Here is a 14,938-nt window from a genome sequence, read left to right on the forward strand (position 1 = left end):
AGCTGGAAAGGGTATTAAAAGTATCAACAAAAGCCTTGCTATTCGTCAGTCCACGTTAAGACAAATTGTCTATAAATTGAGAAAGTTCAGCATTGCTGCTACTCTCCCTAGGAGTGGGCGTCCTGTAAAGATGACTGCAAGAGCACAGCGCAGACTGCTCAATGAGGTTATGAAGAATCCTAGAGTGTCAGGTAAATACTTACAAAAGTCTCTGGCATATGCTAACATCCCTGATAGCGAATCTACGATACATAAAACACTAAACAAGAATGGATTTCATGGGAGGATACCACAGAGGAAGCCACTGCTGTCTAAAAAAAAACATTTTTGTGCACGTTTTCAGTTTGCACAAGTGCACCTGGATGTTCCACAGCAGTACTGGCAAAATATTCTGTGGACAGATAAAACCAAAGTTGAGTTGTTTGGAAGAAACACACAATACTATGTGTGGAGAAAAAGAGGCACAGCACACCAACATCAAAACCTCATCCCAACTGTGAAGTATGGTGGTGGGGGCATCATGGTTTGGGGCTGCTGAATTCCCAAGTTTATCAAGACAATTTGCAGGAGAACTCAGGGCCATCTGTCCACCAGCTGAAGCTCAACAGAAGATAGGTGTTGCAACAGGACAACAACCCAAAGCAGAGAAGTAAATCAACAGAATGGCTTAAACAGAAGAAAATACGCCTTCTTGAGTGGCCCAGTCAGAGTCCTGACCTGAACCCGATTGAGATGCTGTGGCATGACCTCAAGAAAGCGATTCACACCAGAAATCCCAAGAATATTGCTGAACAGAAACAGTTCTGTAAAGAGGAATGGTCAAGAATTACTCCTGACCGTTGTGCACGTCTGATCTGCAACTACAGGAAACGTTTGGTTAAAGTTATTGCTGCCAAAGGAGGTTCAACCAGTTATTAAATCCAAGGGTTCACATACTTTTTCCACCCCTGCACTGTGAATATTTACATGGTGTGTTCAATAAAAACATGGTAACATTTAATTCTTTGTGTGTTATTAGTTTAAGCAGACTGTGATTGTCTATTGTTGTGACTTAGATGAAGATCAGATCACATTTTATGACCAATTTGTGCAGAAATCCATATCATTCCAAAGGGTTCACATACTTTTTCTTGCAACTAAAAGAGGCAGCACTCAAAAAATACGTGGAAAAAATGGATGCCTTTATTCACCCATGTTATCAGCAATGTTCCAGCTCTATTCAATGGAGACTTTTTTGACAAAGGCTCCATTGAGTAGAGGTAAAACGTTGCTGATAACAAGGGTGAATAAAGACACCAACTTTTTTCACATATTTTTGAAATGCTGCCTCTTTATCCTTTTTACATACGGAGGATCCTGGTCACCAATCCCTGGAGAGTGCTGCCTTTTGCTATATACAGTACAGACCAAAGTTTGGACACACCTTCTCATTCAAAGAGTTTTCTTTATTTTTATGACTATGAAAATTGTAGATTCACACTGAAGGTATCAAAACTATGAATTAACACATATGGAATTATATACATAACAAACAAGTGTGAAACAACTGAAAATATGTCATATTCTAGGTTCTTCAAAGTAGCCACCTTTTGCTTTGATTACTGCTTTGCACACTCTTGGCATTCTCTTGATGAGCTTCAAGAGGTAGTCCCCTGAAATGGTTTTCACTTCACAGGTGTGGCCTGTCAGGTTTAATAAGTGGGATTTCTTGTCTTATAAATGGGGTTGGGACAATCAGTGGCATTGAGGAGAAGTCAGGTGGATACACAGCTGATAGTCCTACTAAATAGACTGTTAGAATTTGTATTATTGCAAGAAAAAAGCAGCTAAGTAAAGAAAAACGAGTGGCCATCATTACTTTAAGAAATGAAGGTCAGTCAGTCAGCCAAAAAATTGGGAAAACTTTGAAAGTAAGGGCTATTTGACCATGAAGGAGAGTGATGGGGTGCTGCGCCAGATGACCTGGCCTCCACAGTCACCGGACCTGAACCCAATCGAGATGGTTTGGGGTGAGCTGGACCGCAGAGTGAAGGCAAAAGGGCCAACAAGTGCTAAGCATCTCTGGGAACTCCTTCAAGACTGTTGGAAGACCATTTCAGGTGACTACCTCTTGAAGCTCATCAAGAGAATGCCAAGAGTGTGCAAAGCAGTAATCAAAGCAAAAGGTGGCTACTTTGAAGAACCTAGAATATTACATATTTTCAGTTGTTTCACACTTGTTTGTTATGTATATAATTCCACATGTGTTAATTCATAGTTTTGATGCCTTCATAGTCATGAAAATAAAGAAAACTCTTTGAATGAGAAGGTGTGTCCAAACTTTTGGTCTGTACTGTATATATATGTAAAGTTTATCTGTACATGGTAGCATTTCTAAATCTCTTCAAAATGCCACCTTTTTGAGAAGACCACCCCTTATATAAACCAAATTGACTCTGACAGGTCACTCCCAAGAAGCCAACTTTCCAATGCAAATTTGGGATCTTAAAAAAGTATCACTATATCTTAGGGTTCATGCACATGAACATATTTTCTTTCCATGTCTGTTCCGTTTTTTTTGTGGACTGTATGCGGAACCATTCATTTAAATGGGTCCGCAAAAAAAACGGAAGTTACTCCGTGTGCATTCCGTTTCCTTATGTCCGTATTTCAGTTCTGCAAAAAAATAGAACATGTTCGCATCACGGATAAGGATAGGAGTGTTCTATTAGGGGCCAGCTGTCTGTTCCGCAAAATACGGAATGCACACGGACGTCATCTGTTGCAGATCCGTTTTGTTGCGGACCGCAAAATACATACAGTTGTGTGCATGAGCTCTTATAGTGTTTTGTTTAAATCTAGGTTTTTCAGGTTCAGGACCAGACACAGTTTTAGCAGATGGACTAGCAACATGATTTTTTGGGGGATTATTTCTATACACATAGGGACTCATTTATCAAATCTGCTACACCAGTTTTATGGTGTAAAAAATGTTTTAAGCTATGGCTGAGTGTGAAATTTGGTGCCTCCACACTTTTAGAAGTGGAGTGAAAAGTAGATCAGGATTTCAAACTAGAACAAATTTAAGTCTCAGTTACAAAGTCACAAAAAAGTGTAATCTCCAAGCCAGGAGACCCCTGCTGTACATAAAGATATAGCTATACACCACATTGCATTTGCGCCAAATATATTATTACTGTGTGCCATTTTGTACATTTGGAGCAACCTCACAAAGCAAAGAAAGACTAAAAACTGAAACCAAAAACAGGACAAATGATACATTTCCCCAAAATGTATTCTTTTTTGGTCTATTTCTTAGACCTAAAACAAACAAACAAACAAACCTTTTTTGTACATTTTAGCTATTTTTTCTGGTAATAATACAGTATCACCCTAAAATACACTTTTTATTTGCGATTGCAATTGTATCCTCTAACTTTTATCTGCACAGCAGCGCCGTCTGTAGCAGAAGTTTGCCCAGAACCAGTGACCATCATTGCTATCAGGGCTGTGCGGTGGCTAGTTATACCCAGTGGCAGCCTCCTAGGACCAACACCCTGGCAATCATGTGACTAGTCACATGGTCACTATGGCATTTAGGGGCAGCAGCAGCCCTACTACCACTACCCCATACTTGGAGTATGCAAGAGCAGAGAAGAGAGAAGCGATGAAGACAGAAACAGTCTTTGACACCAGGGGAGGCGACATTTGGCAGCCTGTGCTAAACATATACCACAGTCTATATAGTCTAATGCAGTATTTTGGTTAGATACAAACAATACCTTGAATAGAAAGGAAAACAATACAAATAGGGAAGAAGTTGGGGGGGGGGGTAAATTAGTTAAAAAATACACCAAATTTATGTTTGCACCATTTTTATTTATTTTTTTGGTGTAAAGTAGTGCTGGTGTAAGGAAACAAATAAAAAATGTGTTCCAAGTTAACCGTCCTGTGTGCACTAGTTTGATAATGTTGGAGCCATTTTCTTGGCCTTATAAAATGACATACTGTAGGACAGTAATAATAAATCAGTATTTTATCATGATCCGCTTAAAGGGGTTATCCGAGTTATGGGAAAAAAAATAAAACCTAACAAAATTAATCAGGATATACATATACATTAGTCAAGCTTGATTTTTTGAAAAAAAAAAAACGATCTTTACACCTTTTCTAGGTTCTGTTATTGCTGTGTTTACATGCAGCAGTAACAACAATGACTCATCTCTCCCTCATGAATATTTGTGGGAGGGGTTGATCATCATGATGGCACTGTTTAGGGGGGAGATCTGTGTGGATGGCACTGTTTAGGGGAGGGGGATCTGTGGATGGCACTGTAGGGGGATCTGTGGATGGCACTGCCTGCCATCCACAGACCACAGATCCCCCTACAGTGCCATCCACAGATCCCCCTCCCCGACGCTCACAGCAGCAGTACTAATCAGTCACTTCATTTCTCAATGCAGAGGTATTTTCTTATTATTTTGAAATCTCAGAGTCTCTGACTCTTACTTTGGCTTAGCTCCGGTAACAACAGCAGGCAGTGCAGGCAGCGTTTACTCACTGACGTCACGCGCCTGCTCCGCCTAGTGGGAGGAGCAGGCGCGTGACGTCAGTGACAGTGAGTGAGCGCCGCCCCCCGAACTGCCTGCTCTGCTATTACCGGAGTACAGAGCTAAGAGATATCCTGTAATAATGCAAGTAAAGAGCTCACTACAGCGCCCTGTATATTCTAACCCCCAGGCAAGCGTCCCTCTCACCATGGGAACGCTTGGGAGTTAGAATATACCATCGGATTTGAGTTTTTTACGATCTCACTGAGCTCGGAAAACTCAGATCCGATGGTATATTCTAACCAGGCAAGCATCCCCGTCACCATGGGAACGCCTGGGGGTTAGAATATTTTATACCATTGGATCTTCTGACTGTTACTCTGCTTGGCCAGCTCGGGGCCCCAACCAGTTCGGGGCCCCAAGCTATTGCTGGTTTTGCCTGGCCTGATGATCGCGCATATGCGATCACCTATTAGCCGCAGGGAGGAACTTTGAGGTAGCCGCGGCACAAGTGAGGATCGCGCATGACCGATCAACTCACAGCCGCACGGACTGTAATCCAGAGAGGTGGGGGCGTGGCCAAGGCTGATGACGTTCCGTTTACATGGCTTAGTCACTCCGACAAGCAGAGAGCTCCATGTAAACGGAACGTCACAGCTGATGACGTGGGCGGTCACATGACTGTTTAGTGTAACAGAGAAACGGCACAAGATAGGTACTGCAAGTGATTTAGGAAAACTAATGTATAGGAGAAATAAAGCCATAGAGAGAAATTAAGTTAACTCGGATAACCCCTTTAATGTTTTTATTCAATGTAACAAAGTTTTTCTTTTTCTTTCTTCATGTATCTAGAAGCTGCTACCACTGGTAAGTATAATACATTCAATGTCCAGCAGAATTACAATGAGGTGCTGATACAGTCTGATGTGACTCTTTGGGTTAAATTCTCTTGAAATGTATCCAATATATTGTATTTTATCATGATCAGCATTACATTTGCCACAACTCAAAGTAGCAAAGTTTTACTTTCTTTATTGTGTTAATTCCAGTAGATGATCTTATTACTAGTAAGTATTATCTATCTATCTATCTATCTATCTATCTATCTATCACACATGATGCATCCTACAAAATTGCCTCATATTTCCACCAAAACAGTTTGTGGTGTATACTGTAACTCAGGGTATACAATAAAATTGTTATTTTTTTCCTGCATATGCTGCTGATGTTACTGTATTCTCCAGTCGTCATCTATATTCATTTCTATTGCAGTAATAACAAAGTGACAATGTACTTGCCCCCAGAAAGTAACAGTCCCCACTCTTCACAGCCTATACAGTAATAATGACCCATGTGGGCTCCTTCATTTAGTGTCCATTAAGTGCCCCTTTGAAACGTGATAATGCCCCTAGTACCCTATGCTTTCCCATGTTGTTCCTAGAAAAAGCAGTGATGTCATTGTGTAGCCTACTCTGGGGCACTGATTTCTTGCACATGGTCCTGGAGAGCTGTGAAGTAGAAGAAGGAAAATGGTAGGGTCTCCCTGCTCTAACATAGGTTTCTGTGATGCCTATGCAGTTGAGATTGGTGTTCACCTGGAGATTACCAAACCACCCCTGCGTAGTTGCTGATCTTCAAAGACGGTCTCGGGCCAAAATCGGACCGGCTAATGTAAGCCCCACCCATAAGTGATCATTCACATTGTGTTTGGACGTTCCCAGGGTGGGTCTTATTTCCCTCGAATTTACTAACTAAAATGTTGGTATCTCCCTAGTAGGCCCCGCCATGTAAATAAGCCCTCCACTCCCTACTAGCCACGGACTGCCATTAACCTTTTTATCATCTTAATTAAAATTAACCCCAACCATTGTATGGCAATGTATGTTGATATCATATGGGCATTGAATTATGAAGTGCAAACGCTAACTTTCTGAAGCCAAAATGTTGTCATATGTGATTCAGTCTCATTCCCTTGAATATGACTAAGCTGCAGTACCAGACACATCTGCTGTCACAGTGCAATTCACTGTGTCACTGGGGGCTTGCTGCAGCCTTCTAGTGTGCGAACTACTGTATGGCCTGTGAATGTGTGTACTCCCCATGTCTGCATCACAGTGAAGTTCTTGACACTGTTGCCGTGCAGGCTGGCTGCAGAGTTTGTGTACTGGCTGCAGGCTTTCTCCTGTGTATGCTGGTTTCTAGGGAATGCATGCTATTTGATCCTGTGAGCTCTGGGTTTGGGGTCAGTCTGTCTCCAGCTTTGCTGGGTGCTGGATCTATGCACCTGACCTGGGGATATTCCATCTTCCCCGTTTGTGTGGTCACCTAGTGAGACATCAAGGTCACCTTTTCCGGTTCCATGTCTTGGTGCAGCTGTCTGTTCGCCCATGGACTAACTTTGCATGGGGAACAGGCATCTGCTAGTCTGGTTCTGTGTCTTGTGGGGCAGCTGTCTGTTTGTCCATGGACTAACTCCATAGGGGGATCAGGCATCTGGTAGTCCGGTTCAATGTCTTGTGTGCAGTTCTGTATGTTTACCAATGGACTAACCCCGCATGGGGAACAGGCATCTAATTTCCCCCCCCCCCCACTATATCAGGTTAAATCGATTCACTACCACGAAGCACGATGAAACTCGGCTTCAAGGCGAATCGAATTTATCCTAAAAATCGGATCAAAATTCGTGGACTTCAATTCACCCAACACTACTATATTTAAAAAAGTTAAATGCCAGCATATGACAGCAGGCATCCACCCACAAATGCACAACAGTTTGCCATCACATAAAGGGTTACAGCTAATCAAATGCCAGATGCAGGACTACATCTATTTCAATAAATAAGCCTAAACAATATTATAAAGCCACAAGATTATAAGTATTGGAAAACTGCTAAATATGACGATAAATAAGGAAAATAACAAGGAAAATCCAAGTAAGGATTACTAATATGGTTGGTAAACTACTTGGATTTTCCTTGTTATCTTACTTATTTATCATCATATTTAGTAGTTTTCCGATACTTATAATCTTGTCACTTCACAATTCCACCACAGTTTTATGGGTTTTATTTTTACAGTGTTTCCTATGCAGTAAAACTTAGTTACTTTAATTCTCTGGGTTAGTATGATTACAACAATATCACATATGTTTATTTTTTCTTTTACCTTTTAATGCTGAAAAAAAAAGTTTGGAAAAAACTAAGTTTACTTTGCATCACCGTATTCTTACCCCCATAACTTTTTTATTTTTATATGTACAGAGCTGTGTGGGGTCTCATTTTTTGCAGGCTGGTCTGTACTTTTTAATGATACCATTGGGGTGTGTGTGACTTTTTGATTACTAAGCTTATTAACTTTTTTGTGGGGTTTAAAGTGGCCAAAAAAAAAAGGCTAATCAACCATTTTGCTGTCCCCCCTCCCCCCTGTTTGCCGTATGGGATTAATATTTTAATATTTTAATAGTACAGGCATTTTCTAATGCAGCAATGTCCATGATGTTTATTTTTTAAAATTATTTAATATATATTATTTTATTTATTTTACTTATTCATATAGCACTGACATATTCCACAGCAAATTAAGTGCATAAGTGCATCCTCGGGCAGTTAGTGTGTGCAGACTGAAATCTATGATAATTTGTAGCTGCCATAGATTTCAGTCATTATTTATCATAAAATCATGACAAATGAGCAAGGACCGATGGCCCCTCGCACACCGTGCCTCAACCCTCCATGCCCCCTTTTTGGAAAGTAGCGAGGGAAGTGTAGAAATGCCTCTTATGCCTTTATTTAGGTGCAATGGGGTTTAGCAAGTCACAAACCATTTTTTTACGCCTGGAAATTACTGTAAACCTCCTCAAAGTTTTCTTATGTGTTGATGAATCAGGAACTTGATACAGAAAATGCATGACCTAGACTACTATGATACAGATAATGCATGATGTATCCTACTAAATGACATCATCTTACCTTACCGTGTTTTTAGAATGTGTCATAAAACTATCTTATAAAAGTATGTAGGCTCTACTTGAAAGTATTACAGTATGTAATATTATTCTTTACAATTGAGCTGCAATTACAAGGGAGCTGGCGTAGATTTAAACAAATGTAAAGTCCGCCTAAGTTATGAGAGGTCGGTGCTTCTACATAACTTAGGAGTATGAACCGCCAGCGCAGGACCGGTGTGTACAAGAAATCGCCGGTCTTCATAAATGTCCCCCATTGTTTACAGTGCATTTAATATTTCTCCATAGACTTTAATGAAACATCTGGCCACACAAAATATGTATATCCTTCAACACTATGAAAAACAACACAAAAATGTGCCAGTTTTCTGAGTATTACTAGTATTAGTTTTCTGGGCATTACTCATCTTCTGGTTTGTGAGCCTGGATACTGTACTTTCTCAACAGAAACAAAAACAAAAAAGGAAACATGGACTAAAGATTGTTCTTTGTATTAAGATAAAAAATAAAGTCCCAAAAATGGTATTGCACAAACAGGGACAATTTAAAAACATTCACACTAAAATGCTTGGTATAGAGTATCAATAACCCCCAACATGGTGAGGGCACCCCCACTTGGTGAACAGACAATAATATCAACCCTACAGTACTACGGATCAAGATGAGCAAGTTTTGAATAAAGGAAAACGATGTATATACCTGAAAGTATTAATACAGAAACATAACAATCTCAAACATATAGGCCCTGATTTATCAAGCCTTCACTCAAGAATTCTGGCTTCAAAAAGTCATAAAAGAGTACTTTTGTGACTTTTTGCACTACCTGCGCAAAAAAATTATTCAACCTTTTGCATTTTTACATGCCTACAGTTTTGAAATGTTGGTAGAAAAGTGGATGTGGTTAGCTATGTTAAGGAGTTTCACTCCAGATTTATCACTGAGACTTTTTAAAAAGTTGCTAAAGAAGTTGAAGTCTCACTCCAGTAGAAAGGTGGAGCAGGAAAACTGGAGTAGCTTTTTTAGTCAAAAGTGTTAGGCCTCTTTAACATGAGCGAGTTTTCCGCGTGAAGTGAACGCATAGCACCCGCTCTGAATCCTGACCCATTCATTTCAATGGGTCTGTGTACATGAGCATTTTTTTCATGCATTAGTTCTGCATTGCGTGAGAATTGTGTGAGAATTGCAGCATGTTCTATATTCTGGGCTTTTCACGCAGCCCTGGTCCCATAGAAGTGAATGATGATTCAGTGAAAAACGCATTGCATCCGGATGTAATCTGGATGCAGTCCAGGTGCAATGCGTTTTTCACTGATGGTTGCTAGAAGATGTTTGTAAACCATCAGTTTTTTTCACGAGCATGAAAAACGCATCAAAACTGATTGCACCCGCTTGGAAAAAACGAACAACTGCAATCAAGGACAAAACTAACTGAATTTGCTTGCAAAATGAACGCACCCTGAATGCATCCTGAGCCAATCCGTATTGTTTGTGTGAAAGAGGCCTTAGGTTTAAGGATAAGACAAATTTATCAAACACTATGCGACATTTTGATGAATGTGGCATAAAGTACGCTAGTGTAGACTAAAGCGAAACTAACTTCAAATATTCCTCTCATGATAAATATTCCCCCATAGTATTACAAAATGAACAAAAGGTAAATGAATAAAGATAACAAATGAGTTGAAATGAGGAAACAGAGAATAGATTGACTTACAAAATAAAAATAATAATTAAGAGAAAGTAAAATTAGATAATTGAATAGCAGGTGCCTTGTTTTTGGTGCTAAATATTGAGGTAAAGTAAAGTAGCATTGAGGTGACATAAGGAGAGGAAAGGTATCATGTCTGAGATGGCAGGTAACAGGCGTGTGGTGCAGACGGGATGGAGGAGGAGTACCTTCCACTAAGGAGAGGGAGGAGTGGTGACTCCTAACTCACCTAGCACTGGCACCTGGCTGCCCTGACGTCCCTAGATGGGCTGCTAACCCATATGCGATTACATGCCTCGTCCCTTACCCTGAAATAAACCCTAGGTAGTGAATAGGGCAGTGGGAGCACTAGTCCTCACCAATAACACCTAGGGTAGCAATAGGGAAAGGACAAACAGCACAAACACAAACAAAAAATCCCCGAAGGGAGACAGCAACAACAGGAGACAACAACAGGAGTGAACAGGAGATCCAACAACTCCACATCAACAGTTGTCCACAAGAGAACAGAAATAGAGATGAGCAAAAATTTGATTCGCACCAAATCCGAATTTCCTCACGCTTTATGGTAAAGAATCGCTTTTTTTCCCTAAAATGGCTGCTGCACGTGCGTGGACATTGAGCAAGGAACTGTGGAAAGGCAGGATCACCCATAATGCCATGCATGCAGCAAATCAGCAGCCAGCCAGCCCTGTAATGTCACAGCCCTATAAATAGCATCAGCCATCCTATATTCTGCCATTTTCCAGTGTACTTAGTGCAGGAAGAGACGTCAGCAGGCGCTAGGGACAGTGCTAGAAAAAACGTAATTGTGCTAAAAAAACTATTTACAAGTGCAGGGAAAGATTATTCAAGCTGTAGGGAAAGGATAGGGAGGAATCATTCCACAGCATTTATGTTGAACAGGGTTCAGTAGGGGATGTTACAGTCTGGGTAATAGGAGCACTGCACTGCACTGACTGGGGATCCAAATTGCCATTATACTACTCTGTAGATCCAGAAAACCGTTCTTGTTAGGGTGCAAGTGCTGTTTGATACAGCCATTAACAGGGTTTATTACAAGGAAATATTTCTATGTCTTATTTGCCCTTGTGCGGTGCAGTTATATGTTCTAAAGCATTTTCTGGCTTGTTTTAGTGGGGAGAAAAAGGGCTTATTAGCCATTGTGTGGTGAAGTCCGAAAATTACAGCCCTTTTTGTCGTGCATTAGTGGCAAAAGTAAAATATATTTGCCGTTCAGCGGTTTAGTTATATGTTCCAAAGCCCTTTTTGGCGTGTATATATATTTGCCCTTCAGCAGTGGCTGCAGTTATATGTTTTAAAGCCCTTTTTGCCATGTATTAGTGGCAAAAGTAAAATATATTTGCCGTTCAGCGGTACAGTTATATGTTCTAAAGCCTTCCGTGGCGTGTATAAGTGGAAAAAAATAAGGGCCTATTTGCTGTTCAGCGGTGCAGTAATATGTTCTAAAGCCTTTTTGTTGTGTATTAGTGGCAAAAGAAAAATATATTTGCCGTTCAGGGGTGCAGTTGCATGTTCTAAAGCCCTTTTTGCCATGTATTAGTGGCAAAAGTAAAATATATTTGCCATTCAGCGGTGCAGTTCTATCTTCTAAAGCCCTTTTTGTCGCGTATTAGTGGCAAAATAAAAATATATTTTCCGTTCAGCGGTGCAGTTATATGTTATAAAGCCTTCTGGAGCGTGTATAAGTGGAAAGAAATAATACGCACGATTCGTCAAAGTTCTTCAAGAAATTTGATTTGTTCCGAATTAATTTGTTACGAATCGCAATAAATCTTGTATACCCAGGCCACTCTGCCTATTCTAATGCATCCCACTTGGTGGCCCAATGTTAGTGTGAAGGCTTGGAACTTAAACTGCAGGGAGAGTGCAGGGAGAGGCTATCGCCATGTGCCTTTTGTTCCGGTGTACCCACATTCATAGTTTATCTGTTCTGTAGGTCCTGTGCTGTCAGTATTACAGGAAGTTATAATTTATCGCCATCACCATCACTGTACAGGGCACCAAGGTCATTGGCCCACAAGCAAGAAGCAGTGAGGAATCATGTTTTCAGATGTAAAAAAATGATGAATATTCGATATAGCGAATATATAGCACTATATTTGAAATATTTGCGAATTCTCAAAGTTGCGATATTCGCAAAAAAATATATATTCGTGGTCAACACTATTAAGCAATGTGTCTATCTATAACAGAACAGATTAAGTATAAATGGTGCAGCAGATGAACTAGATAAACATTCCTATATATTAGACTGCCTGTTGAGACTAAGTCTGATGCACAGTAAGTCTATAAATAACAGAACAGATTAAGTATGAATGGCACAGCAGGGGAACAAGATGCACAGAAAGAACAAGAAATTACACAGAGCCTGCACTGTCCCTGCAGTCTCCAAAAGCGCTCCCTATGCTTCCTCTAAAATGTTTGAAAACTCTCCCTACGATCTCCCTACACTGTCCCTGCACTGTCCATATCCAAAATTCTACAGTTAAAGGCTTTGTTAAACACTGTCCCTAGCACCTATCACGTCTCTCCCTATGATAACTTCACTGTAAAATAGCAGAGACAGGGCAGAATGAGGCTTTTTATAGGGCTGTGACATCACAGGGCATCTGCTGATTGGCTAATTAAGAAAATTTATTTACGGCAGCCCCATGGGCCACATACACAATGGTCAGGAGGGGACCCTATCACAGACATGCTCTGTGACCTGTGCAGAGGTACAAGGAAAGAATAGATAAGCTCTTACAATCACACATTGTAAATGGTGGATCCAGTCTTATCTATACACAGAGGTGATATAATTTCAGGCAGGATTAGAATGAGTTAACTGCAGTAAAGTGGTCTGTACAAACCAAGAAGTGGCGTAAATTTTTCGACATAGTGGCCAGTGTGAAAACTGAAGGATTTTATCTTTTTTGTTTAAAAATATATAGAATAAATGTAAAATTGAAAACATCATAAAGGTCCTTTTCTGATGACACATGCCCTGTAACTTGTAAGAAAGTCTGAAAAAGTGATGATTGGTTACTATTAGAGATGAACAAATCCATTTGCAGATTCAGAGATTTATTAGGTACTGAAACAACCCCAAATCTTTTAGGTTCAATTCAGACGAATCTTGTAAAATGGCTCCCAGCGCATAAGCAATCGATAGTTTTCTGTCACCACCAGACAGGAGGTAATTGCAGTCAGTTGCGACCAAGCAATAACCGCAGTTTGTGGGAGCCATGATAAAAGTAGATACAGTTACACCTGACAATGTATCAGAATGAGGGGATGGACAAGGGAAAATGAAAAAATTCTTAAAAAAGTAACAATACGAGATAGGAGCTTTTTATTTTTTAAAAATCTGTGCTTTAGAGGACTAGAGGGGGTAATCTACTAATTTCAAGTGCAATTGGAGCAACTTTGGTTGGGAACAAATAGATTCGGAAGCGAACCGAACTTTTTGATAAATTTGGTAAACCCAAAACAAACGGAATCTTGTAAGAGTTGCTTATCTCTAGTTACTATGTTCAATACTCTTCAGTCTGCATTTGTTTTTTTTTACTTGTGACCCAGTGTGTTATTTGAGATGTGTTGCATTTAATGTAGAGGTGTTTCACTGGCCAAAAAACACAACTTCCCCTTCAAATGAACGTCAGTGGTATAGCCTCATCTTACGTTCACAAACTGTACATTTAGTCTGAACCTCACTTTTTTTTCCTTTTTTTTTTTTTAACTAGATCCAACCATGGCTTTAAGGCTTGTAAATGGAACAGGTCGGTGTGACGGTCGTGTAGAAATCCTCTATAATGGAGCATGGGGAACTGTGTGTGATGACGGATGGGATATTAAGGATGCACAAGTTGTATGTCAGCAGATAGGTTGCGGTAATGCTCTTGCGTTTAACCATAGTGCAGCGTTTGGTCAAGGACAAGGACTGATTATATTGGATGATGTACAATGTAATGGCAATGAAAGTTTCTTGTGGTACTGTCCACACAGAGGGCTTACATCACATAACTGTGGACACCATGAAGATGCTGGAGTCATCTGCTCAGGTACAGTCTGATGGTTGGAATCCTAATGTTTAAATGGAATTGCTTTGTACATTATGGATATATAGTATAGTTTTACAAAATTTATATTCATCTACATAATATAATTTAGCAAACCATTAATTTAAATTGAGGGTGCCCTGCCTGCATATTTACATCTGTAGGCAGACCCTTACAGATCACATTTTATAGCACTTGTAATTGCCCTGCTATTTAAAGGGCATCTGTCAGCAGATCTGCTTAAATATATGCAAATGAGTATCTAGGAGCAGTGGGGGCGTTGCCTTTACTCCTTCAGGTTCTGCTCCCTCTGCAACTGCCACGCCCTCAGCACTTATTGAAAGGGGCAGACATGATGTTTACACCGCCTAGTGCTGTCAATTAAAGTGCAGAAGGCATGGCAATTGCAGAGACAGCAGAGCCTCAAAGAGTAAACGCAACGGCCCTGTTGCTCCCAGAGGCTCATTTACAAATATTCAAACATCTTTTTTCTAAAAAAAGCGGGCACATATGAACATGGGGCCAACACAGATGCCTTCAGCTGCCAAGTGCACATGTAACAGGTCAGCCAGTGTCATAGGTACAAATCTGATGCCCTTTAACATTGAGAAGCTTAATTACAGCTCTTCATAATGTTTCCATAAATCATTAATAACTTTTTTTCTTTTTGATG

Source organism: Bufo bufo, chromosome 6 (genome assembly GCF_905171765.1).
Source record: "Bufo bufo chromosome 6, aBufBuf1.1, whole genome shotgun sequence".
NCBI lineage: Eukaryota > Metazoa > Chordata > Amphibia > Anura > Bufonidae > Bufo > Bufo bufo.